Source organism: Lygodium microphyllum, chromosome 25 (assembly GCF_053477565.2).
Source record: "Lygodium microphyllum isolate KBCC chromosome 25, Lygodium_microphyllum_v1.1.10, whole genome shotgun sequence".
NCBI classification, from domain to species: Eukaryota; Viridiplantae; Streptophyta; class Polypodiopsida; order Schizaeales; family Lygodiaceae; genus Lygodium; species Lygodium microphyllum.
The window spans coordinates 24,586,965-24,612,772 of NC_141159.1; the positions used below are offsets into that span (position 1 = coordinate 24,586,965).

Consider the following 25,808-nt stretch of genomic DNA (forward strand, 5'->3'; position numbering starts at 1 on the left):
TGAAGGCGAAGCTCCTAGAATGATCAAGCTCTATAGTCAGTCTTGCGGCAATCCGTCAATACCAGCGTGTTCCTGGTAGTGAAGAACCCCTTGCTACGCTATTGGATCGCGAAGGACTAGCTTCTACAGGTGGAGGACCACTTGGGAAGTTCCTTTGTTAACTCTTCTACTTCTCAGAAGCATGCAAGCAATTTCATGAAGATTAAGTTTGAAAGCTTAAAGAGAAAGCTTTAAAAAGCTTAAGCCACAAAAATTCCACAATCGACAGTGGCAGTATGTACTAATTTCCGCCGTCGCCGTTCAATAGCTGCCGTCATCCTCAGAAATCCACAATTAAGCTTAAAGTTCCTAATAATTAAAGCCTAAGTCTTTTTACTTCACTAAGGCTCAAAAATTCAATTCCACTCTTTACTATAGAGGTTGTTCACACTACAATACTCCCAAACCAGTTTCGTAGTTCTTGCAAGCCTCTGTTCACACCCATGTAGTGACAGAGATAATATCCAGCAGCAGATTGCCATACACAGTCTACACAGACGAAGTATCTTCTTGGAAGACCGTGACATCAACTTCAGTGTCTGCAAAGAAGAAATACTGTAAAAAGCCATTTTAAAAAAAAGAGAAATAAGCCTTGTAAACCCGACTTTGAGCTACGCTCATCCTCCTAATAAGATTTCGAGTGTGTGAAGTTGTTTGAAATTTTGCAGGATGTCCGATCAAACCATGGAAGATTTTATGGCCGAAGGTGATTTACCGGAACCAACGATGGAGCAAAAACTGGACCTAATTATGATGCAGCTTCAAGAGGAACGAAGATCACGTCAAACTTTGCAAGCTTAATTAGCCAGTCTGCAATGATTTACCACCGACCAAGATGGACCGCAATCTGAAGATCTTACATGACGTACAATCGATGTGACACTTGACGCACAATCTATTCGGAAAGAAACAAAGATAAGTAAAAGAAATTTCAAATTTCGTACTTTCAATGGGTCACGCGATGGAAAGATTTTACTTGCTTTTATCAGTCAATTTGATGATTATTTTCATGAAGAACAGTATGCTGAGAAAGACAAAATTAAGTGTGTCACTAATCATTTAGTGGATAGAGCATCCCTATGGTGGACTGTTGTCTGCAAAAGCATTGATTGTCCTACTACTTGGGAGACTTTCCAAAAGAAAATTTTGCAAAATTTTCTTCCACCCCAATTCCATCAAAAAGCAATCAAATAGTGGGGTCTTTTGCAACAGAGGGATCGTGAGCTTATTTCACAATATACCGAGCGTTTTTGGAATGCTTTCTTGCAACTTTGAATGCTCGAAGATGTATCTGAGGCCACCCATAAACGTAAGTTTATATCTGGCTTACTTGGTCATTTTTATGCGGAGGTGAACATGTTCAAGCCAACGACTCTCGAAGATGCAATTTCCTTGGCCCATGATGCTGAAGACAAAATTCGAGGACGAGAGAAGCGACCACAACAATTCCCAACTAATGGTAACTTTGGTTCAAAACAATTCAATTCAAATTTTCGAAGATTCAATCAAAATCGTTTCCTTCCATCTTCATTTCGTAAAACCTGGACATGACCCCTTGCTTTACCATCAAACACAAATCCAAATCCTAAGCCATCTTTCCAGCCAAATCCCAACATTCCTAAACTTCCCGCTATTACCAATAATGTGTCTAGGGCCAAATCCATAGTCTGTTACAAATGCCACGTCTAGCGGCGAATTGTCAATCCAAAAAGCTGACTGTTCACATCTACTATTTGGGAGCAATTGAAGATGAATACCATGAAGAAATGCCAGATTTCACGGAAGAGGATGACGATATCAGTACTACTTCAGATACTTTACCAGGTATGCCAAATCCCCATTCTTTATTAACATTGAAATGTCTTGTGCATGGTAAAGAAAAGATTGTTTTACATGATGGTGGGAGCACACACGACTTTATTTCTGTAAAATTGGTCAAAGAATTGAAATTACGTACTGTTTTCACTCATTATCGCATCAAGGCTGCATTCTTAGGCACTAGATACAATGGAACACAATAAGTGCATGACTTAGAAATTAAAATTGGTGATTATGTTGAACCTAGAAATTTCTTAGTTGTGCCTTTGCAATCTAGTGACATTATCTTAGGAATGCCTTGGCGTTATCAGTATAATCCCGATATAGATTATTCCACGCATTCAATGAAGATTCATTCTAATGGGAAACAAATCACATTGCATGGTATGCACACTTTTGATAATTTTCCATTACTTATTCATACACAGTCTAAACGTGCATTACAAAAAGGGAGCAAATCCTACTTAATATGGGTGAATGAAATTGAAGTTAAAGAAAATCAAATGAATCCTAGGCACACACAATCTCTTTCACAATTTCAAGATAGTTTTGCTACTGACTTACCACCTTGCTACCACCTATACGTCCCGAAGATCACAAAATAGACCTAATTCCTGGATCACAACCACCATGTAAAGAACCTTATAGACATAACCAAATTGAACAGAAAGAAATTCAAGTCCAAGTTGAAGAATTGTTAACTCGAGGACTCATTAGACCTAGTAGTTCTCCATTTGGTGCACCTGTCCTATTAATGAAGAAGAAAAACAATACCTATAGGATGTGCATTGATTATTGTTCCCTAAATAAGATCACTGTTAAGAATAGATATACGATTCCTAGGGTAGACGATCTTATAGAAAAACTATAAGGGTTTGCAATATTTAGTAAGATAGATCTTAAATCTGGATACCATCAAGTACGATTGGAAACATATGATATTTTCAAAACTACATTTAGAACACAATTTGGACACTATGAATTCCTTGTTATGCCTTTTGGTTTAACTAATGCACCAGCCACATTCAGTCGTATGATGAATCACATATTTTTGAAGCATCAGCATTGTGTCATTGTTTTCTTTGATGACATATTGGTTTTCAGTAAGAATAAAAACGAGCATTATGAACATTTATCCTTGGTTTTCAAATCATTGAAAGAGAATCAATTATATACTAATCCTGAAAAGAGTGAAATTTTCCAAACACAAATTGAATACCTAGAACCATATTGTTTCATCTGAAGGTATTAAAATTGACCCTAAAAAGATAGAAGCAATTTTGAATTGGCCGATACCTAAAAATATGCACGAATTACATTCTTTCTTAGGTCTTGCTAGCTTTACAGAAATTCTGTGAGAAATTTTTCATTGCTTGCATTACCTTTGACAAAATTATTAAAGAAAGGTATTGTGTATCATTGGTTTGTGACAATCAACAAAAGTCCTTTGATTTACTGAAATATGCTTTAACTCATGCCCCTGTATTGCAATTACCTGACTTCAATAGACCATTTTTCCTAGTAGTCATTGATGCTAGTGGATCTGGAATAGGAGCAATCCTTATGCAAGATTCCCATCCCATAGTCTACTCTAGTGCAAACTTAAACCCTCTGAACTTAAGTATTCTACCTATGATAAGGAATTGCTAGCTATAGTACAAGCTTTACGTCAATAGAAACACTATTTAATGGGATCTGAATTCATGATCAAAACTGACCAACAAAGTATTAAACATCTTCTTAGTCAACCACAAATATCTGACCGACACATTAAATGGGCTGCTTTTATTCAAAGTTTTCATCCACTTATCCAATGTCAACCCAGAAAAGAAAATGTTGTTGCTGATGCCTTGAGTAGAAGACCAACTATCCATAATATGTCTGTGATATCTTTTGATTCTCTTCTCCCTATGAACGATACCTATGAACAAGACCCTAGTTTTCAAGCTGATTGGAATAAATTAGTTGTAAATAACTGGATTCCAATTGATTCATTGTCTTACGCTGATGGATTTATGTTTTATGAAAAAAGATTATGTGTAATTGTTCCATTTCGATCATTTGTCTTGCATGAAATTCATTGTCCCCCATACCAAGGCCATAGAGGAATTATTTCTACTTTGCGTATACTGATTGAAGATTTTTATTGGCCACAAATGGAGTCTGATGTATCTAACTTTGTATCTAAATGTTTAATTTGCCAAAGAGTTAAACGACACCATGGTAAACAATATGGTTTATTAATGCCTTTACCAATTCCAGAACGACCATGGGAACAGATTTCAATGGAATTTATTACTAGTTTGCCTAACACTAAAGCTAATCATGATATGATTTGGACTATTGTTGATAGGTTTAGCAAACAAGCATATTTCATTCCATGCAAGAAAGCGTTAACTGCATCTCAAGCTGCTCAATTGTTTTTGTAAACTATTTTCACTAATCATGGTTTGCCAATAGTTATTATTTTTGATCGTGATTCTAGATTCTGCAATAATTTTTGGATTACTTTGTTTGCTAATTTAGGAACAAAGATTGATTTTTCATCTGCATTTCATCCTAAAATAAATGGGCAAATAAAAGCTACTAACAATACAATTTTAGATCTTTTGCGTGCATACACAATTTCAAAACCACAAACATGGGATACACATTTACATTTACTTTAGTTTGCATACAATAACACACCACATACAGCTACACAGAAAGCACCATTTGAAATTATTTATGGATATAGATTGCCTACACCAGTTACATCATTGTTAAACAAAGTTCAAGCTGCTGATAATATTGCTAACATGCATGCTACTATTTTTTATGAAGTTAAAGATATGATTGCGAAAGCCCAACAATCATATACAAAACAAGCTAGCAAGAAAAGAAAAGCTATGACTTTCAAAGTTGATGATTATGTTTGGTTACACATTGAAAAGAGAAGATTACAAAGTGTTGACAAACACCCTGTTGTAAAGTTGGCTCCTAGATTTTATGGACCTTTCAAGATCATTCACAAAATCAATGTCAATGCATTTAAACTAGAATTACCACAATACTGAAAAATCCATAACACTTTTCATATCAGTTTATTATGACATTTTAGAAACCAATTACCTGTATACCCTGTCTATGAAAACCCTCCTTTGTTAGAAGAAGAAACTGAAATCCTTGAACCTGAAGCTATTCTAGATATTGACTTTATGACCACTAGAACTAGCCGTAGATATTCTAGATATTTGGTTAATTTTAAAAATCATCTTATTGAAGAGGTCCAATGGATGCACGCTCGAGACCTAAGTGCTTACCCCTCACTGTTGGCTCCACATTGAGCTAATAGCAATTGAGTACAATTGCTATTCCACCTCGGGGGTATGATGCCAGGAGGCATATTCCATGGTGGATTCCATGAGGTTTTGCGGTGGATTTCGTAAAATTATATTTATTGCCGGGGCTCATACACAAGGTGGATTCCTTGTGCGAAAAGTCGATGGGGACGCCTGTCCTTTTTGGGTGTCTCGTTAATTTAATGTGCAAGTGGGTTATTCCATAGCGGGTGATTTCGCAAAATACATATTTAAATTAATGGACATTTATGAGTTTAGAGTGTGCACTCGTAATAAATTAAGGTTAGGATTGAGTTCTAACCAATTTATTTATTTTATAGTTGAAGACTACTAGGTATTCACTTTTGTCGATTTAATTTTATTATGTTCCTAACAATTGTGAATGCTTCAGTTGATGTGTAGAGCAGGCAGCGGTGGCATTGGGAAGCACTGGGCAATAGTGTGTATGCAAGTTATTTAGAAGAAATTATCATTTTTTGATGGGCATGCATCTTAGGCGTGGTGCCAATATTTATTTTGACGCGCTTGATATTTATTTATTATTTTGTATGCACATGGGCGCACGATTTAAATATTTGTTATTGGACATTGTATTTGGGCATAGCTCGGCTCTTTGGGCACCCAACCGCTTTATTCTTTAGTTGGACAAAAGCAAACACAAAAGCTAAAGTATGCTAATTGTAAATTTGGGCTATTTTTGAGCTTGGAGATGAATAATATATTAAATACATGCTTTGTGGAGCGCTTACACAAGACATGGGGGAGATTGTACCCAATTAGTCTTTTTGCTCATGTCGTGCAAGTCTTCTCTCTTGTTTTTTGTATAAAAGTAGAGCTTTTGTTCTTGGGGACCTTCCGGTGCTCGCTACACGTATGCATACAGCATCCAATTTGTGCATCAGCTCTTCAACCCCTTTTGGCTCACATGCTTTTGCTTCGAGCAGGGTTGAGGAGCGGAGCTCAGTGATGAAGTTGGTGTCTTCGGTTTCCTAATCGATTGACTATGTATGCCACCTACTTTTGATCAGTTGTTTGACATGTTGATCACCCATGCTGTAGTGAACAGTGGGTAACACATGAATAGGTTCTTTTGTCATATTGACTCCTGCAAAGATTGCTGTAGTCTCAGAAATACTTGGAAGCCGCTTTTTCAACACCTCTGGTGGAAGATGGTTAAGATGCATATATATGTGATCCTGCAAAGGGCCTACACCTTGTCCTTCACGAATCTCCATAGTCATTGAACGAGAAACGACATCTCAAGATGCAAGATCTTAGACAGTAAGTGCATATCTTTCCATGAAACGCTCACCTTCACTGTTGCGTGTAAAATGCCACCTTCACCACAAGACCCTTTTGTGATCAAGCATTTAGTACCATAAATACTAGTCGGATGGAATTGTACAAACATCAGATCCTCGAGCAATAGGCCAGCATGTGAAACCATGGCATTGCCATCCCCTGTGCATGTATGGGCTGATGTTGTAGAAAAGGAAGCCCTACCATACACTCCCGTAGCCAATATTGTTGATTGAGCTTGAATTCGGTGCAATGTTCCATCCTCCATGTTTAAAGCGATAACCCCTTGACATTCGCCTTCATCATTCATTAATAGGTCAAGGAGGGCAAAGTAATCAACAAAAAATTGGGTGTTGTGTTTCATAGCCTGCCCATAGAAGGTGTTCAAGAGAGCATGACCAGTTCGATTGATAGCGCAAGCACATCTGTATGCTTGGCCACTTTTACCAAAATTCAAACTCTATCCCCCAAACACTCGTTGATAAATCTTTCCCTCTTTAGTGCGGGATAATGAAAGGCCATAGTTCTCAAGCTCAATAACAACCTTTGGGGCTTCTCTGCACATATACTAGATAGCATCATCCTAATCACCTAACCAATCAATTCCCTTAACAGTATCATACATATGCCATCAACCAATCATCTTGTGTCATATTCCCCAAAGCTGTATTTATGCCACCCTGAGCAGCAACTGTGTGGGATCATGTGGGAAACAACTTCATGATGCAAGCCATTTTAAAACCATGCTCAGAGAGACCGATTGCTGCATGAAGTTTAGCCTCACCTGCCCCAACCACAATTGCATCATATGTATGGTCAACTAGAGGATATGATGTTGTCAATGTCTTGTATCCTAGCACCTCTCTTGGATCCAAATAGAAGCTCTGGGGTAAACACCCTCCTTGTGATAATTGCCCACCAATTCTTTCATGTCTAATAGCCATTGAAGGGGACGAGCTACGAGAAGTACAACTCCTTAGGATCCCACTCAGACATTGCTTTCCCAACTGTGCCATCTCTCTCTCTCTCTCTCTCTCTCTCTCTCTCTCTCTCTCTCTCTCTCTCTCTCTCTCTCTCTCTCTCACGATGCTTCCACATAAAAATTTATGAATGGATTGAAGAAATTGTGCCTAGCCTAACTACATGCGCTTGTGCGTCATGCAAATGCAAACACAAAAGATACACACAATGGAAAATAAATTCCTAATGATGATGACTAATGTGTTCAAATCCTTGGCAAAAAGCTCCGCCCTCAAATTTGCAGTGGTGGACGTACAGCATCATGACACCGCTCTATTTGGCCGGCATATAGCCAAGTAAGCGGAGTTCCATCAGGAATTCTGCACCCAAAGAACAAGTTGGCTGGCCTTTTCATCAAGAACATCCAAAATTTCTTGGATGATTGACATATTATTTTTGATGCCGAGAAGTGCTTAAAAATAGCCAAAAATTACGAATTTTAGGGAAAAGATAGACTTCGTTGAAGGTGGCGGTGGCAATCAGTACGATTTTAAGCGACAAGTCCCTAAAGCACTAGTGCTTATTTTCATGGAAATCAAATGGTGGCAGATGGCCAAGTTGGAGTTTTCCTAGATGCAAAATGGTGTTAGGAATCCAACGCAAGTCTCAGCTCCATTCCGAGGTCGTTTGATCCTCCATTTAATCCCCGCAAGGTTTGGGGTTGTGAAGCAGCTACTAGATTCAGAAGCCGAGAAGAGCGTGACGGGGCCCAGCTTTGTAGATTTCAACGTCACAGAACCACTCGTCTAGACGGATCTCGAATCCGATGTCATTTGCCCCTCCAAAAGCAAAAAAACCACTTGTTGCTGGAAGTGTGAAAGCAAAATGCATGAACTAGTTAATTGGGGTTTAAAGCTTAAAGCTCTAATTAAGAGCTTAAAAATCTTACGAAATGAAATGTTTGGGAGGGGGGTCAGTTTTTTATGCCCCATTCCCCCCCCCCCCTCCCCTTCATCATGATTTTCTGATCAGTGGAGGTAGGAGGAATCCTCCTAGGCCTGAGATGCTTCTATCCTTCGCCCTCCATCACCACAAACGGATCAAGGAATGATGCACTGAGCAAATATATAAAAAACAAGTCTTTCTCTCTCCTCTCTCTCTTTCCTGCATAGAGGCAATTCATGTGCAAGAAATCAAGAAGAAGAGGGGTTGAAGAATGCATGTCTGGCTGTGATCCGATTGCTTCAAGATGGAGAGGAGGCCGAGGAAAGAGATTCAACACTGAAGAATGGTTGCTGGTCGGTCTGTGGGCTGCCCAGAATAATTATTTAAAAACCCGCAACACGCAAGACATGCGGTATGCTCCAATTTTATGAAGAAATTTGCTTGTTTTTGTTGTTTCGTGGTCCAAATAATGTTCATATGAGATGAATTTTTGTTTAAACCTTGTTTGCATCATGTTTGAGGGCTATAACTACAGAACCCGTAATGATTTAGAGCCGTTATTAATTCTTTAAAACCTGTAAAATGTCATTTTCAATGAAAATGAGTGTTTTTTTCGATTTTGAGTTGGGAAAAAGGAGTGGAAATGGAATAAACTCAGAGAAAATGTTAAGTTTCAGTCAAAATAATAAGCTAATACAAATAAATCAGCAAATATCTATTTTCTATGAATAATAAACAGGGAAAAATAGCAAAAATAGAGAAAATTGGAATTTTCGCCCTAAAAAAATATAGAAAAATAAGTTTTATGTGCGTGAATGTTTGGCGAGGTTATAGCATGAGTTTAAGCCTTAGTTCGGCCTCGTCCTTTGTGTTATAGTATGTGTTTGTTGCTTTTTACATACAAAAATGACACAAAACAACCATTTACACCTATGCAAAGCAGCAACACCTAAACGGTGAGGGGGGGAGGAAGTTTGTGCGATGATCTAATTGCTGAAAAGATGTGAATTTTGATTTTCCTCTTTGTGCATAGCATTTAGGGATGGTTCCATAATTAAGTATAGGCGAGTAGTAGCACAGAAGTTCCGGTGCTAGTCCCTAAAGCAATGCAGCACGTAACGCTTAGTTAAAATTCATGAAAGGACTGTTTTTCGCACCTCACATGGCTGGTTTTTTAATCATAAAATGGTTGTGCAAAATTGTCATACACCTTGCATCAAGCATGCCACGTGGTATCTCCTGGAATGCATTGCAATTGATTGATAAACTTTGACCAACGTTGAGAGGACAGGAAACCTAAGCTGTAGGTTAGGATGGGTGCTTCCATTGGGGAAAGTTTTGTGAGGCAAATAAAAAACTCCTGGAATGCTGAATTATGAAAGAGTGGAGTTTGTGCGAATGTTATATGTGTTAGTGACGCATCTTGGGGCTAATCCTCGAGGTGTAGGAGAGTCGCAGTTGGAGCCTAGAGGTGCTTTCCTATGTGTGTATTACGAGGGATTATGCCTATATGTTATGGAATCTCCCTCTGAGAAGAAGCGAGGGTGAACGTTGGACTACATATTGGATATAAACACAAAATTGTCATAAGCATTTAGTGCAAAGTGAGTTTTAGACGCTCCTGGTCCATGAGGCCGTGTGGTGGGGTTATCTATCGTATGGATGAGGTCTGGCTAGTGCTATAGCCAGTGTCGGCCCATTTTAGGTCCCATCTGTGGTGCATCTAGCGGGAGCCGCCAACAAGTGGTGGTTCTCGAATCTAGGGTTTTTAGGGACCAAATAGTTGGTTTATGTCCTCTGACAAGGACCGACAAGCCAAAATACAAAAAGCATAACGTGCTAAGAGGGGTAGACGGCGGTTGGAGATTGTACAATGCTATTCTCCTCAAAGGAGTAGCCCGTTACGCATAAGTGGCAGTTGTTCTAGTAACCTAGGTGTTATGAGTAGCTCTTTGAGTGCAAGTGGAAGTCTTGGTACTTCCCTATTTCTAGTTAATCAACCCACAATAAGTGGGGGTGTAGTGTTGGCTACACAAACTCCTATTGTCAATCCGGTTATAGCCATGGCACAACCCATCACAATTCCAGTAGGGTACACCGGATTTACCGGCATTAGGAGCGCTGTTGCCCATTTTCCATGGGTTAGCAGAAGAAGATGGAGAACTCCACATTAAGGAGTTTTAAACGCTCATGTTCAATTATCGAATCCAAGACGAAGGACATCTAATGATGTTCTTCAACATGAAGTTAAAAGGAAGAGTGGTAGTGTGGTATCACAGTCTAGAAGCCGGAACCATAACTAGCAGTGCCCAATTCTTTACGACTTTTCATAGGGAGTTTGCCCCTGAGAAGGGTGGGCAATATTGGTTGCGTGTTCTGAGTGTAACACGCCAAGAGCCAAATGAGAATGTCCAGGCATATGCCAAGAAACTAAAGCAAGTTCTTCGCAAACTTAATGCTTATATTTCTATTCCAGTGGCTGCACAGTTGTAATATTTCCTACATGGATTGGATTTTAATATCCAGGTGTAGCTCAGTAGTGTTGCTTTGGCCGATATTGAAACTGCCATTACCCAAGCAGAAGGAGTTGAGTTGCACTTGGAAGCGGCTTATGCAGCAAGGATAAATTGGAATGGCAATAATTTGGCCTTGACCAAAGGGAGTCAAGGGGACCCCATGTTAAATATGAGTGGTAGAGGGAATATTATGTCGAGTCTGCCTATGTTACCAGCTCCTCCTAGCATGACTATGCCTATGGCTAGTCAGGCGGCCTCGCTAAATAGTAGTGGAAACCAAACAATGAATCCTAATGTTGTCCCAATTGGGGAGCGGCCGATTCCTAATCAAGTGGTTAGGCCCATGGGGTGACATACTGACGATCGCGGCTATGAGTCGAGTGCTTCTAATGTCCTTGGTGAAGTTAAGGACATGATGAAGCACTACACTGATATAATCTCTGAATAGTATCGACAAATAGTTGTGGATGCCAATTTTCTTAAGAAGCAAGAGAATTTGATAGGGAGCCGACGCCCTGAAGAGGGTGGCCCCTCGAGATTCAGCTGTAAGTGGTGTGGGGGCCAAAATTTCCCTAGGAATTGCCCGAATGTCAAATGTGATATTTGCAGGAAGTCTGGCCACTTAGCTGCTACCTGTTGGAGTAAGATCAGTTCTCTCCAACAAGGGAGTAAACAACTAGGTCTAGTTAACCATCATGCACAAGGGAATAATCTCCAGCAAGACGATGGACCAAGGCAAATACTACAAAGAGGAAAGGTTGTTGTAGAGGAGTTACCTCATGGTAGTGGAGTCAGTCTTATTGAGACTATACGTGTCAATGATGCTGAAACTTCTAATCTATGAGCCATAACAAGAGGTCAAAATATTGAAGATGGTGACAAAGGAATTGTAAAACCTGTCGAGGGAAGCCCTAAGCAAGATGCTTGGGAAAAGTGAGTCCTAAATCCTGATAAGGAAGGTGGACCATTAAGACTTGTTGGTAGTAAAGTCGATCCCGAGGAGGATAAAGGATTTTCGAGAAAGAAGGTAAATGCTAAAAACGAGGCACCAAAGCCGATGGAAAGACCAAAGGAGAGAATGGTTTGACACGAGAAGAGAACTTTGGCTAATTACCACGACTTTGACCTAGCAAGTTCCCTTTGCAAAGTCAACCTAGACGTGAATCTCCTGCAATTGATTAAACTTTCTCCAGGAGTACGCAAGGAATTCAAGAAAATCTTGCATGTAGGGTATATAATAGAACCTTTGGGCATAGCCAGAGTGGGGGAAGATTGGTTCGATCATGCTGAAAGGCATTGCCCTAGGGTTCCAACATATGTGGATGGAATATTAGTGGAGCACGCTATCATGGACATTGGATCCTCCGCCAATATCATAAGTTCAGACTTGATGGAGAGGTTAGGTCTAGAGATCCAAAATGACAGCTCCACACTTCTTAGGATGGTTGATGATAGTCTAAGATAACCAGAAGGTTGCATTACTAAGGTCCACGTTACAGTTGCAAGCTTGGAATGTTATTTGGACTTTAGGGTGATAAGGTTTGCAGGATGTCCTAGCCTAAGTTGAGAGTTCCACGATATCTTTGCTTGGAGCTATGACGAACTTCGGGGTATTCCTCCTAGTCTAGCTATGCATACTATTCCTGTAAAGGAAGGTACCCTCCCTGTACGTCAGAAAGTAAGGTGTATGCCTTTTGAATTAAGGGACGGGTTGTACGAGGAACTATAGAAGTTGCGGAAAGCAAGTTTGATCTTCCCTGTTCAGCATACTGAATGGTGCTCACCAGTTGTGATCAGGAAGAAGAAGAATAATCAAATCTGTCTTTGTGTAGATTTTAGAGAGTTGAATAAGCAGAATGTTAAAGATTACTACTTGTTGCCGTTTATTGACCAAATTTTGGATCAACTAGCGGGTAGGGAAATATATTCGTTTATGGCTGCTTTTTAGGGTATAACCAAATGGCGATCACTGAGCAAGACAAGCTAAAAATGATGTTTATTACAGCCTTCGGTACCTTTGCATACCATATAATGGCATTTGGGTTGTGTAATGCACCTGGTTCGTGGCAAAGAACAATCAACAAGACCTTTGGAGACATCTCCTCAGAGGAGCTGAAAGTATTCATTGATGATTTGGGGACAGCCACCATAAGGGATAGATAGTTGATCATTTTGCAGAAGTGTTTTGAGCATTGCAGACAATTATGCATAGCTCTTAACCCACGAAAGTGCGTCTTCAGAGTCCCTTATGGGCTGTTGTTAGGCCATGTGGTCAGTTCCGTAGGGATTGCCGACTGATCCTGAAAAGATCAAGATCATAGTCGCCATGAGTCTACCACGTACTCCAAATGAAATGCATAGCTTTCTGTCATTAGTAGGGCATTATAAGAGGTTTATCAATGCCTTGGCAGAAAGAAAGTTGCTGCTGACAAACCTATTGTCCTTTAACTGTCAGTTTACAAGGAGTGATGCTTGCAAAGTGTCTTTTGATGATGTGAAGCAGGAGCTTGCCAAAGCACCTGTTTTAAAAGCACCAAAAAGGGGCAAAATGTTCTATATATTTTCAGCAACAACCATGCATAGTATCAGCTGCTATTTATACTTAAATTTGGGAGGAAAAGTAGTATCATCCGATAGCTTTTGCTAGTCGAAAGTTGGACATATCAGAAATTAACTACACCTATATGGAGAAGTTGTGCCTTGCGATGGTATTTGCGACCAAAAAGTTTAGGCACTACATTCTTTATGAGAGGGTGGTTTTTTATACGAAGGTGGAAGGGCTTCAATTGTTGTTGAAAAAGTTACAACCGCCTGACCATTTAGCAAAGTGGTTAATCACTTTGTAGGAACTTGATTATGAGATTAAAAGCAAGCCATCGAAGCTTTAGGGCATTGTAGAGTGTCTTGTGGATTTCGGAGAACCAAAAGAGGTCTTGCCTGAAGGAAGTGACATGGAGACTTTGTTCAAGATTGATACGGCATCTATTCCCTCATGGTATGCTGCTATAACGCACTATCTTTCTACAAGAGAGACTGGGTTATCAAAATCGGAGAAGAGGAAAATTAAACAACAGACATTGAAATTTTCCTTGATCGCAGGCACATTATATTGGTAGGGTGTTGATGATATTTATCGGCGATGTGTGATGCCTGATGAGGTTCCCTTTATTTTGGAAGAGTGCCATGACTCCGTGTGTGCGGAGGGCACTTCGCTGGGTGGTTAACGACACAGAAGGCTTTAAGAGCTGGATATTGGTGGCCCTCCATCTTCCAAGATTCCTTTGAGTACGTTAAGAGATGTGATACCTGTTAAAGGCATGATAGTCGAGAGAATAGAAAGCATCCACTTACGCCGATTATGGCTATCCTTCCATTTGAGAAGTGGGGCATTGACTTTGTGGGTCCTATCACCCCGTCGTCTACTACTCAGAAGAGGTACATTATAGTAGCAATTGATTACATTACAAAGTGTTCAGAAGCACAGGCGATGAGGTAGGACAATGCAAAAGAGACTGCCAGTTTTCTACTTGAGCAAATCATCTGCCGTTTTGGTCTGCCCAAAGGAAATAGTATCGGACTGTGGAACTCACTTTTAAAATAAAGTGATTAAAAGTCTGACTGAAGCTTGGAAAATCAAGCATAACAAGACGACCCCCTATAATTTGCAAGCAAATGGACAAGTTGAAAGTACCAATAAACAGCTTATGGGTATCCTATCCAAGATAGTCTCTGAAAAGAAGCGAGACTGGGATACAAAATTATATGTGGCAGTTTGGGCATATAATACGACATTTAAACGGGCCACATCCCATTCAAATTAGTTTATGGGGAGGAGTGTGTCTTGCCCTTAGAAATTGTTTTTTTGACCATAAGATTCGCAATCAATCATTCTTTGGATGATGAAGATGCCCTATTTGAGCGGTTTACGACTATAGCCCACTTGGACATTTTATATTACGATGCGCGTAGGGAGCTATTTCCAGGAAAGTTGGAACCTCGATGGGATGGCCCTTACAAGATAGTTCGGATAGGTAAAAATAAGTCCACAGTTCTACTATCTGATCTACAAGGGGTGGAATTTAAGAATAAGGTTAATCTTAATAAGATTAAACCTTATTATTTCTAAATATGCTAACGTGCTAAATGCATTGCAGGTCCATGCTGGGGCTGATTGGAGACCTACAGGAGAGCTTAAATTGGTTGATGGGGTGGTTAATCCCTTATTTGGAGCACCCATATCTCGATCAAAGATATCATCAGGGGAGGCTTATCTGGTGGAGCAAGGGATATAAAGTGATTGAGCAAGAAGATGGTACATTTGTGTGGGAAATTAAAGTTTTCTGCCATCACTGCTTACAAATCTTGACAAGCATCCTTGTTGAGTTTAATGAAGAAGGTGGGATGGAGTCGTCAGTTCATCCTCTAAATATGTTGAACTTTGACTATCATAATTACGAATAGGGGAGTTCTTGATGGCTGGTTATGTAAAGCCATTATGGACGTATACATTATACTTTGATGGAGTGTCCAGGGGCCCTAATCGAAAAGGAAGTGTTGGAGTAGTTATCCAAGATCCCCGACGTAGAGTTACAATGAAATTAGCTGCTTATCTCGGGGTAGGATTTATTAACAGCATGGCAGAGTATAAAGCCCTGATTATGGGATTGAATATTACTAAGAAAGGTTGTATTAGGTGGTTGTTAATAAAGGATTCCCAGCTAATCTTGAATCACCTAGATGGGACATATACAGTCCGGAATCCTCTCCTTCGTATGCATAATCGAACTGCTATAACCCTACTTAATGAATTTAAGAGCATATCTCTTCAGGTGATTCCACGTTATTGGAATCAGTTTGCGGATTCCTTAGCTAATTTTGCTTATGAAGAGGACCTCTTTTTCAACTGTGGTCCTAGTCGAGATGTTGCTATTGATAATGAGATAGGACCTGGTCGCTTGTGGGGAATGTTATTAGACCACGCATTATATGGCAGGCGATGGTTGATATGGGTAATGCAAAGAGTAGCCAAGACCCATCTACCGTTGTTATCTTGGACCCATAGGTTGATCCGAAGACATGTTATGCGTATGTCTCTTGCTATATATACAGGAGGTATGGGCTTTAATTTGATGCATTTAGTTTAAGGCTGAGAGCCCTATTTTTCCCCTTGGAATGGAATGTATTTGCGTATATCTGCCTTCTTCCAAGGAGGGATCTCTATGAGCTGTTTTGTTTGATTCCGTTAGGCCAAGAGGGCCATTTGCTTTAAGTAGTTAATGCCTAATTTCTTTAGGCCAAGAGGGCCAGTTGTTTTTAGGTTTTAATAATCTATTTCATTAGGCCAAGAGGGCCATCTGTCTATTTAGTACGGGTGCAATTAATGGTTTCTTGTTTTAGTGTGCTAGACAGGTTCAAAGAAGCGCTTGGAAGGAGCCTTTGTCGCGTGGAAGCTTCTCGTGGCTCTATCCAGGTGATATCTCTCCTTTACGAGTGCCTATTCTTTCACGTTGTATGTATTTGTGTGCTTGAAGGAGGTTTTCTTTATTGTTGGGGACCGGCAATCAAGGCATGAAGTCCTAGGTTTAGGTTCTGTATATCTGGGGGAGGTCTGAGTAGTCATTGCCTCCTGCAAGGCATTGTTAGGCATTGTAAGACCTGTTTTAGTTGGGAGTTCTAGTGACCTTGTTCTGCTAGCCTGCTAGGCAGCCGTTCTAGGAGTTCTTGCTAGTTGTGAGGCAGTTAGAGAAGCCTTCTAAAATAATGATGGAAAGAGACAAAACCCTAAAGATATGAAAGACTATATATATATACACGAAGGTGTGTAAAAAGGGGTTTTAACCCCTATAAAAATAGAAAAGGAAAGAAAGAAAAATCCTTGAGCTGTTGTTTATCACCTTGTGAAGGCCTGGTAGGTTCATGGGGACGAGTAAGACCCGGGACCGATGCATTGTCTTCCTTAGGGTGACATCTTGCCATAAAATAAAGAAAATAAAAGAAGGTTGGAGCGAAAATAAAAGTGAGCGTTAGAAAAGGATTCAGTGTTGCCTCGCGAGGGCTTGGTAGGTTATTGGGTACCGAGAAATGTGCTGACCGAAAATATTTTTTGATCAGGCTGTAGGAGTCCTCGCCTAGTAGGAGCTCCTGGTTGAGTTATCCTTAGTTAGATAGGTAGTTTAGACCACCACTTAGGGCGGCCTCTTTCTTAGTTCTTTTTAGCTTGGCTCTGTTGGAGTAGTTGGTTAGCGATTGGCTTCAGACTTTTTGTCAGATTATGCTAGGCCTACTCCTCATGGATTTCATGCCTTGGTTTTGTCAGGGGGTAGGGTATGAGCTGTGACGTGTTGTGTTGTGTATTTTTTGTATCAGCTTGATGCTTATTTTTGTTGTTTATGTGCAGATATCTTCGTGGAATTCGACCGGCTGAGTCGCCCTATCCCGTGGTCGCCAATGACAGATGATTTTTGATGCCGAGAAGTGCTTGAAAATAGCCAAAAATTATGAATTTTAGGGGAAAAATAGATTTCGTCGAAGGTGGCAGTGGCAATCAATACGATTTTAAGTGGCAAGTCCCTAAAGCGCTAGTGCTTATTTTCATGGAAATCAAACGGTGGCGGATGGCCAAGTTGGAGTTTTCCTACATGCAAAATGGCGTCAGGAATCCAACGCAAGTCTCAGATCTCCATTCCGAGGTCGTTTGATCCCCCATTTAATCCCTGCAAGGTTCGGGATTGTGAAGCAGCTACTAGATCCGGAAGCTGAAAAGAGCGTGACGGGGCCCAGCTTTGTAGATTTCGACATCACCGAACCACCCATCTAGACGGATCTCGAATCCAATGTCGTTTGCCCCTCCAAAAGCAAAAAAACCACTTGTCGGAAGTGTGAAAGCAAAATGCATGAACTAGATAATTGGGGTTTAAAGCTTAAAACTCTAATTGAGAGCTTAAAAAGCTCACGAAATGAAATGATGGGGGGGGGTCAGTTTTTTGGGCCCCATTTTTCCCCCCCTTCATCATGATTTTCTGATCGCGGTGGAGGTAGGAGGAATCCCCCTGGGCCTGAGATGCTTCTATCCTTTGCCCTCCATCGCCACAAACAGATCAAGAATTGATGCACTGACCAAAGAGATAAAAAACCGGTCTTTCTCTCTCCTCCCTCTCTCTCCTGCATAGAGGCAATTCATGTGCAATAAATCAAGAAGAAGAGGGGTTGAAGAATGCTTGTCTGGCTGTGATCGGATTGCTTCAAGATGGAGAGGAGACTGAGGAAAGAGGTTCAGCACTAAAGAATGGTTGTTGGTCGGTCTATGGGCTGCCCAGAATAATTATTAAAAAACCCGCAACATGCAAGACACGCGGTATGCTCCAATTTTATGAAGAAATTTGCTTGTTTTTGTTGTTTCATGGTCCAAACGTTGTTTATATGCGATGAATTTCTGTTTGAACCTTGTTTGCATCATGTTTGAGGGTTGTAACTACAGAAATGTAGAACCTGTAATGATTTAGAGCCGTTATTAATTCTTTAAAACTCATAAAATGTAATTTTCAATGGAAATGAGTGGTTTTTACGATTTTGAGTTGGGGAAAATGAGTGGAAATGGAATAAACTCAGAGAAAATGTTAAGTTTCACTCAAAATAATAAGCCAATACAAATAAATGAGAAAATACTTATTTTCCATGAATAATAAATAGGGAAAAATAGTAAAAAATAGAGAAAATTGGAATTTTTGTGCTAAAAAGAAGAAGAAAAAATAAGATTTATGTGCGTGAATTTTTGGCAAGGTTAAAGCATGAGGTTAAGCCTCAGTTTGACCTCGTCCTTTGTGTTATAGTATGTGTTTATTGCTTTTTACATATAAAAATGACACAAAACAACAATTAATTACACCTATGCAACGTAGCAACACCTAAATGGTGAGGGGGAGGAATTTTGTGTGACGATCTAATTATTGAAAAGATAAAAATTTTGATTTCCCTCTTTGTGCATAGCATTTAGGGATCATTTCATAATTAAATATAGGCAAGTAGTAGCATGAAAGTTCCGGTACTAGTCCCTAAAGCAGCACAACACGTAACACTTAGTTAAAATTCATGAAAGGGCTATTTTTTGCACCTCACATGGCTGGTTTTTTAATCATAAAATGGTTGTGCACAATTGTCATACACCTTGCATCAAGCATGCCACGTGGTATCTCTTAGAATGCATTGCAATTGATTGATAAACTTTGACCAACGCTGAGAGGACAGGAAACCTAAGCTGTAGGTTAGGACGGGCGCTTCCATTGGGGAAAGTTTTGTGAGGCAAATAAAAAGCTCCGTTCTTGCTACTCCATGAGATAACACTAGTACCCAAAGTAGAGTAATATCTTGTCGTTGACCTTTGTTGGTCAATATCTCTGGCCTGAATCCATCTAGCCTAAAAGAACCAAAGTTGAATCTCTAGTATTTGCTAGATAATGAATACCAAGATCGGGAGTTCCCCCTCAGTAACAACAAAATCCTCATAGCAGCCTTTTAATGAACAAGCTTGGGTACACTCATGAACCCTACAAGCAACCCTATAGGAGAGCACAAATCAATCCGATTGTTAAGGAGTCATATCAACAATCCAATCAATTGCTTGTAGCGGGTAGTATCTGCCACCAGAGAATTTGCATGGGCCATAGCCTTCCAGTTCAAATCCATAAAAGTAGAAATAACCTTGCATCCATACGGTTGTTGGGAGATGAAAATCCCCCTCAGAGTGTACCAAATTTTTATGACCTAAAAAGTAATGGATGCTCATATCCATCATCTCAAACACCTTGTGTAGTGCCTCCTTTGTTTGCTTGACCTTTTGGGTATGGTCACCTGTCAAGGTGAGATCATCCACATTAAGCATGAACAACACGTGCCTCCAATTGAGGTGTGGACATACAACTGGGGATTGGAAGAAGAACGGTGATACCCTAACTTTCCTTGGAGGAATGAGTCTATCTTCTCATTCCAAGCACATAGATCATGTTTGAGGCCATAAAGGGCCTTCTTTAATTTGTGCACCTTGCCATTGGGTGAGGAAAAGCCAAGAGGCTACTCAATGTAGAGTTCCTCCTTCAAATCTTCATTAAGAAAGGTATACTTCACATCAAGCTGATAAATTGGCCATCTCCTAAGACTGGCTAAGGCAAGCACAACTCTAATGGTAGCCATCTGAGCTATAGGTAGTACAATGGTGTCATGGAAATCCAGCTCTGGCTGTGCTGTGTGAAGCCCTTTGTAATGAGCTATGCCTTGTGCTTATCCAGAGTGCCATCATTGTGGTTCTTGGTCTTAAAGACCCATTTGACTCTAGTCGCTTTTTTATGAACGAGCTAAGACACAAGATTCCAAGTGCGATTTTGCTCAATCACATCCGACTCTTGCTCCCCCATAGCCTTCTCCCAATGTCATGATTATTAAGCCTCCTTCACGAAGATGGGCTCTCAATCCTACATGGCACGAGACATTAAACAATAGTTAGTACAAACAAGCTTGGTGGGGTATGCCTGGTTCCTTCGAGAATACCATAGGCCATCCTACTATTGCCACTCCTTAGGGATTCCCTCAATCCTTGAATCATGGAGTGTATCTTAGACCCAACAAGGGGGAGGCCAATACTCCCCTCGCACTTTGCCTCTACTGAAGTCTCTAGGATATTCACCGAGGCTAGTGCAATGGGTGAATTTGGTGGTAAAGCAATCTCCTCCTCCATTGTGGGTGGAGCCCCAATAGGCGCAGGCTCCAAAGGCATTGGTGTAGGTGCCCAACTATCACCTGGATCTCCAAGGATGGGATGCTCAACACCCCCTTTTGTATACCTTCTGTGAAATGGGATCTTAAAGCATGTATGGATTGTGAGTTGTAACCCACAAACACTTGTTTAGAGACATTTGGCTTTTGACCATGTCAGCGCGTGGATAGAGGAAGCGTGAACCAAACATCTCGACTCGTATATACCTTCTATGAAATGGGATCATAAAGCATGTATCTTGGGATTGTGAGTTGTAACCCATGAACACTTGTTAAGAGACATTTGGCTTTTGACCATGTGAGCATGCAGATAGAGGAAGTGTGAAGATTTGCAGTAGGAGAAGTGTGCAGGTGAGTGAGAGTGACAGAGAGACTACGATAGATTTGGGTGTACCAACAATGTGTTGGTACACAAAGAATAAAATGTATTTATACTTAGGGAACGTAAAGGGTTGTTGAGCTAAAAATGCATTAACTTTACTTAAACAACCCCAAAACTTGCTTAATAATGAAGAAACCTAGTTTATTTAAAAGAAACATAATCCTAGAGAGTTCTGTGTCCCATAAGCACAAATCCACTTGGGAGGGCCTAAACTTTCTATAAATATGTATGTTGCCCTCCATTCAGCCTACAATCTTGTTTTTGCAGATTTTAGGTGTTTCAGTTTGCTGCCCACACCCCATTCGGAGAGGACATCTCATCCGAAGCTGTCCATTGCTGTCTACATCAGTTGGCACTTGATTTCCAGCCCTCTTCTCGCAGTTTGGCGCTGATCCCAACCAGGCAACTGCTGTTCCTACACAGACCTGCTGGAGTACTACCTACCACGTCAATTACAGCCTACGTTTGGTAGTGTTCTCTCTCCTCCAGCTATCGCCTAGCTTCTACAGGCTATTGCCAGGCTGTCCAACCTGCGTTTGGCACTTTTCTCTCTCTTATCGGCTACCTTGCTTGCATTTTTAGTATTTCTCTCTCCTGTAGGCCGTCCTGCCTGCGTTTTTAGTATTTCTCTCTCCTACACCACCCTATGTTTTTTGTCTTTCTCTCTCCTCACTACTGTCTATATTAGATTCAACTTCTCATTGCTGCATTTGCTGGTGTTCGATATTTGGAGGCTGCCTTGTGATTCGGGATCCGTTCAGAGTACGACACACTCTCTAGCTCATTACCTTTGCCATGATCCTTGAGATACATGAGTTTGAGGTTCAGTATTCATTCACTGCATAGTGTGTTTGCTGCATGAGCATTGTATTTTCAGCAGTTATATCACTTTAGCTATTTTCTGTGTTTATTGTCTCTGAGTTACCCTAACCCTAACTGAGTTCTTTTATCAATCTGTGCTTTGTCGTACGATTGTTATTTGTGTTTCTATGTCAAAGTATTTCTTTACATGGTATTAGAGCATGGCACTCTCTGAGAAACCTAGGCCTTTGATATGAAAGCTCTCCGTAAGAAGTAAGAACAATAGTAAGTTCAAATGACTTCGAACACATCAACACCAATTCAGTCTCTAGAACAACCTATGCCGAGAACCGAGCGAGAGTGGGCAGAATAGCTTGCTCCACAAAGTTCTGACATGGTGGAAGACACTTTTGACAACATGGAAGAAAGGCTATATAAAGCTTTCCATTGAAGAATATAATGTGATCATGGACTTTAGACAAAAGAAGATTGAGGAGCTTGATCGAAGGATTGCCCTTCAAGAGAAGCTACTCAATGAAGGTATGCATGAGTTTCTCTCTTTAGATGTTGCGCATAAATTTGATGATATTGTAGGGCTATTGAGACCTCCCTTAGGGATGGGCCTCCTTGTTGGAGAAAGAGATCCAGAGTATGTTCCATTCTTTCATCCTCTTCCGTCCACTCCGGTCAAGGTACTTTAGATTTGTCTTTTGTTCCTTCGTCTTTTACCTCTTCTGTTTTGCAATATAATGGTAAAATCATGAGGAAGATAGAGTACAATCAGCTGACTACATAAAAGGTTCTCTTGAGGACCAATTTTTGTATGTTAACATACACCATGGGGATTATAAGAAAAAGCCAGGTACCTCTTCTTCTACCCTTCCTTCTTTTCTGTTTACTTCTCAAAATTAGAACGAATTTGGTGTTTCTATTTCTACATTGCATGGTGTCATGATGACATGTATTTTTAAAACCTCACTTAACATGTGGATTAATTTTTAATCACATGATTAAGTAAATGTTGCACATGTGAGGTGCAACTGAGGTTAGAGTAAATTTATGAGCCCATGACCTGAGAAAATCATGGGATATCAAAGGCAAAAGTTGCTATAAATTATGCCGCACATGTACTTGGTGGTATCTGGTGCTAGTTGTTGGCCTAAATCATTCATTTGGCCATAAGTGTCAGTTGGTGACACTAGAGAAGTAGTGTTTAATGGTACCTAACACCAATCTGATGGTCAAAGATGGTGCAAAGATACTCAGGAATGGAAATTGCCTAGCCAATTTAATTATTGGCTAGTCAGATTATTTTTTTAGGGAATTGAAATGATTATTAAATTGATTTTTAGTATTTAAAGATTGAAAATTAATATTTAATTATGGATAATGCTGGAAAAACCATTTGGAAAGGCTGCCACTTGTCAAAAGTCCCCATGCAAGACTAAAAAACGTCTTTAGAGACTGAAGAGAGGCATTTTTAGTGTATTCAGCTTGTAAGAGAGAGGGAGGAGATGTTGTTGGTCTGATTCGCAGCCATTGGAGGACCTTCTGAGGCAGCCAGGGGCAAGAGAAGTCCAATCAATAGCAGGTAACATCATCTACAGGCTGTTGAGACAGGGCGGCAGTAGTAAATGACTGATTTTCTTGAGTTCTTTGCATCTACAAGTTGTTGTGGCAAGGCATCAGCTGCATTTGACTGATTTTCAATCATTCTTTACGACAATTTCTAAATTTTCTCTCTCTACAACTTTCTCTCCCATTTCATAGCCTTGCTTTGAAGATCTCAGCCAGCCATTTCATAGCCTTTCTCTCCCATCCAGCCATTTCATAGCCTTGCTTTGAAGATCTCAGCATTTGGACCCTTGGAGGCTGATTGCTAGGGGATCACATTCAGTGTACTAGACACTATGTTTGGTATGCAGATCAGTATGGTTTTCACTGTAGCTTGAAAACTATACATTTACATCTGTTATGCTCGGTGTGTAATCAATTATGCTTGGTATGGTATTGGTTATGCTTGGTGTAGCATCTGTTAATGATGGGTTGATTATCGAATGTTGGTTTTTAGCATATGATCGTTAACATTTAGTGGTATTCAGCTTAGTTTTTTATTAGCTTGAGAACCGTTCATGGTCACTTTTTGGATCAGTTTTGCATTAGTTTTTGCATTGATTGCTAGTCAATTTTTGCAATGAGTTTGTGATCAGTATGGGGTCACATTTGCAGCAGTTTGTGATAAGTTCTCAGATCATGTGATCAGTTTATGATCATATTATGCTGAGTTTTCAATTCCTTACATCTAGTTCCATGGACAACATCATATGTTATGATGCCATTGATGTTTTAGCCATGGTTTATGCTTGGTTATGCTATGCCATGGTTTGGTTTTGCCAGATGAGTTGAGCTCATGAGAAATGGACATGTCACATGATAATCTAACAATTTTTTGAGATTCTTTGTGAGTCTTATGTTATGTTATGTTGGATGGCAATTTTTAGCATATGTTGGGTATAAGGAATGGTTGAACAACAATGCACAATGTTGTGTTGACTATGATGCCCTATGGAAATTCCAGTGTAGTACTTTACTTTTGATACATTTAGCAGTGCAATCGAGGATGATTGCAAGGATTTAAAGGGGGAGGGTTGTCATGAGGACATGTATTTTTGAAATCTCACTTAACATGTGGATTAATTTTTAAACACATGATTAAGTCAATGTTGCACATGTGAGGTGCAACTAGGGTTAGAGTAAATTTATGAGCCTGGGACCCGAGAAAATCACGGGATTTTAAAGGCAAAAGTTGCTATAAGTTATGCCGCACAGGTACTTGGTTGTATCTGGTGCTAGTTGTTGGCCTAGGTCATTCATTTGGCCATAAGTGTCAATTGGTGACACTAGAGAAGTGGCATTTAATGGTACCTAATGCCAATCTAATGGTCAAAGATGATGCAGAGACACTCGGGAATGGAAATTGCCTAGCCAATTTAATTATTGGCTGGTCAAATTATTTTTCAAGCCATCGAAATAATTATTAGATTAATTTTTAGTATTTAAAGATTAAGAAATAATATTTTAATATGCATAATGCTAGAGAAACCATTTGGGAAGGCTGCCACTTGTCAAAAATGCCAATGCAAGATTGAAAAACGTCTTTAGAGGCTGGAGAGAGGCATTTTTAGTGTATTCAGTCTGCAAGAGGAAGGGAGGAGATGTTGCTGGTCTGATTTGCAGTCATTGGAAGACCTTCTGAGACAGCCAGGGGCAGGAGAAGACCAATCAACATCAGATGACAACATCTACAGGCTGTTGAGATAGGGCAGCAGCAGTAAATGATTGATTTTCTTCAATTCTTTGCATTTACAAGCTGTTGTGGTAGGGCATCAGCTGCATTTGACTGATGAAGGTGAATTTCAACTAAATTCAGGTGGAGGACTAGCTAGCCATTGAATTTGGAGCATTTCCATTGTCTATGAAGTGGGTGAAGGCCAATTAAGTGCTTGAATCAAGGGGCAAAATAGATTGAAGATTTGCTGGTCACTTTGGGACAGCAAGGGGAGTTGGAATACCGAAAGGGATTAGGAGAATCCCATTGTACATCAACTTTTCTCTTCAATTAAGGTAAATAAATATCAAAAGGGGTGCCAATTTTGGGACCAATCGGGTGTGCATTGTCCAAGATCAGTAGGTAAATTTGTATTTTCATATTTTCATTAATTGTTTACTAATGTAATTAAGTTGTAATTAGGGATTTACCACCCATCCACAGAAGGAAGGCTGGTTACACATGGTGCATCATCATCATCATCATCATTTCATTTTCAATCATTAAATGGTAAAAATGAACACAATGCATGTCAACCTTTCACACCACAAATTCAAAACCCACCCATCCCACCACATTCTTCCGTTGCTTCTCCACTTCCCTTTACACCTTTT

General features: G+C 40.0%; 1 pseudogene; it reads right to left on the reverse strand.

The window, feature by feature from the left end:
• The window catches only part of LOC148013989 (succinate dehydrogenase [ubiquinone] flavoprotein subunit, mitochondrial-like), a 123,348-nt pseudogene that overhangs the window by 1,130 nt on the left and 96,410 nt on the right, over positions 1–25,808 (reverse strand).